Source organism: Triticum aestivum, chromosome 5A, assembly GCF_018294505.1.
Source record: "Triticum aestivum cultivar Chinese Spring chromosome 5A, IWGSC CS RefSeq v2.1, whole genome shotgun sequence".
Classification (NCBI taxonomy): Eukaryota; Viridiplantae; Streptophyta; class Magnoliopsida; order Poales; family Poaceae; genus Triticum; species Triticum aestivum.
The window spans coordinates 104647719-104649976 of NC_057806.1; positions in this window are offsets into that span (position 1 = coordinate 104647719).

Consider the following 2258-nt stretch of genomic DNA (forward strand, 5'->3'; position numbering starts at 1 on the left):
ACAATATATTGATCTTTATGTCTCAACCATTTCGAGACTCCTTGTCATGTCCGTGATCATATCCGGGACTCCAAACTACCTTCGGTACATCAAAACACATAAACTCATAATATCGATCGTCACCAAATGTTAAGCGTGCGGATTCTACGGGTTTGAGAACTATGTAGACATGACCGAGACTCATCTCTGGTCAATAACCAATAGCGGAACCTGGATGCTCATATTGGTTCCTACATATTCTACGAAGATCTTCATCGGTCAAACCGCACAACAAGATACGTTGTTCCGTTTGTCATCAGTATGTTACTTGCCCGAGATTCGATCGTTGGTATCTTAATACCTAGTTCAATCTCGTTACCGGCAAGTCTCTTTACTCGTTCTGTAATGCATCATCCCGCAACTAACTCATTAGTCACATTGCTTGCAAGGCTTATAGTGATGTGCATTACCGAGAGGGCCCAGAGATACCTCTCCGATACTCAGTGTGACAAATCCTAATCTCGATCTATGCCAACTCAACATACACCATCGTAGACACCTATAGAGCATCTTTATAGTCACCCAATTATGTTGTGACGTTTGATAGCACACTAAGTGTTCCTCCGGTATTCCGGAGTTGCATGATCCCATAGTCATAGGAACATGTATAAGTTATGGAGAAAGCAATAGCAACAAACTAAACGATCATCGTGCTAAGCTAATGGATGGGTCAAGTCAATTACATCATTCTCTAATGATGTGATCCTGTTAATCAAATGACAACTCATGTCTATGGTCAGGAAACATAACCATCATTGATTTAACAAGCTAGTCAAGTAGAGGCATACTAGCGACACTCTATTTGTCAATGTATTCACACATGTACTAAGTTTCTAGTTAATACAATTCTAGAATGAATAATAAACATTTATCATGATATAAGGAAATATAAATAACAACTTTATTATTGCCTCTAGGGCATATTTCCTTCAGTCTCCCACTTGCACTAGAGTCAATTGCACGAGTATTGGGTCCAATGAAAATCACTCTGGATTCCTTTGCCAAGGAAATTGCACGAGTATTGTCACAAAAGATTTTCATTGGACCCAATGCACTAGGTATTACACATAGATTAGATATGAACTCCTTCATCCAGACTCCTTCATTTGCTGCTTCCGAAGCAGCTATGTACTCCGCTTCACACGTAGATCCCGCCACGACGCTTTGCTTGGAACTGCACCAACTGACAGCTCCACCATTTAATAAAAATACATACCCGGTTTGTGACTTAGAGTCATTCAGATCAGTGGCATAGCTTGCATCCATGTAACCGTTTACGATGAGCTATTTGTCACCTCCATAAATGAGAAACATATCCTTAGTCCTTTTCAGGTATTTCAGGATGTTCTTGACCACTGTCCAGTGACCCACTCCTGGATTACTTTCATACCTCCCTGTTAAACTAATATCAAAGCACACATCAGGTCTGGTACACAGCATTGCATGCATAATAGAACCTATGGCTGAAGCATAGGGAATGACTTTTATTTTCTCTCTATCTTCTAAAGTGGTCGGGCATTGAGTCTGACTCAACTTCACACCTTGTAACACAGGCAAGAACCCTTTCTTTGCTTGATCCATTTTGAACTTCTTCAAAACTTTATCAAGGTATGTGCTTTGTGAAGTCCAATTAAGCATCTAGATCTATCTCTATAGATCTTGATGCCCAATATATAAGCAGCTTCACCGAGGTCTTTCATTGAAAAATTCTTATTCAAGTATCCTTTTATGCTATTCAAAAATTTAGTATCATTTCCGATCAACAATATGTCATCTACATATAATATCAGAAATGCTACACAGCTCTCACTCACTTTCTTGTAAATACAGGCTTCTCCAAAAGTCTGTATAAAACCATATGCTTTGATCACACTATCAAAGTGTATATTCCAACTCTGAGAGGCTTGCACCAGTCCATAACTGGATCGCTGGAGCTTGCATACTTTGTTAGCACCTTTTGGATCGACAAAACCTTCTGGTTGCATCATATACAGGCTTCTCCAAAAGTCTGTATAAAACCATATGCTTTGATCACACTATCAAAGCGTATATTCCAACTCTTCTCAATACCTAGTTAAATCTCGTTACCGGCAAGTCTCTTTACTCATTCCGTAATGCATCATCCCACAACTAACTCATTAGTCACATTGCTTGCAAGGCTTATAGTGATGTGCATTACCGAGAAGGCCCAGAGATACCTCTCCTATACTCGGAGTGAC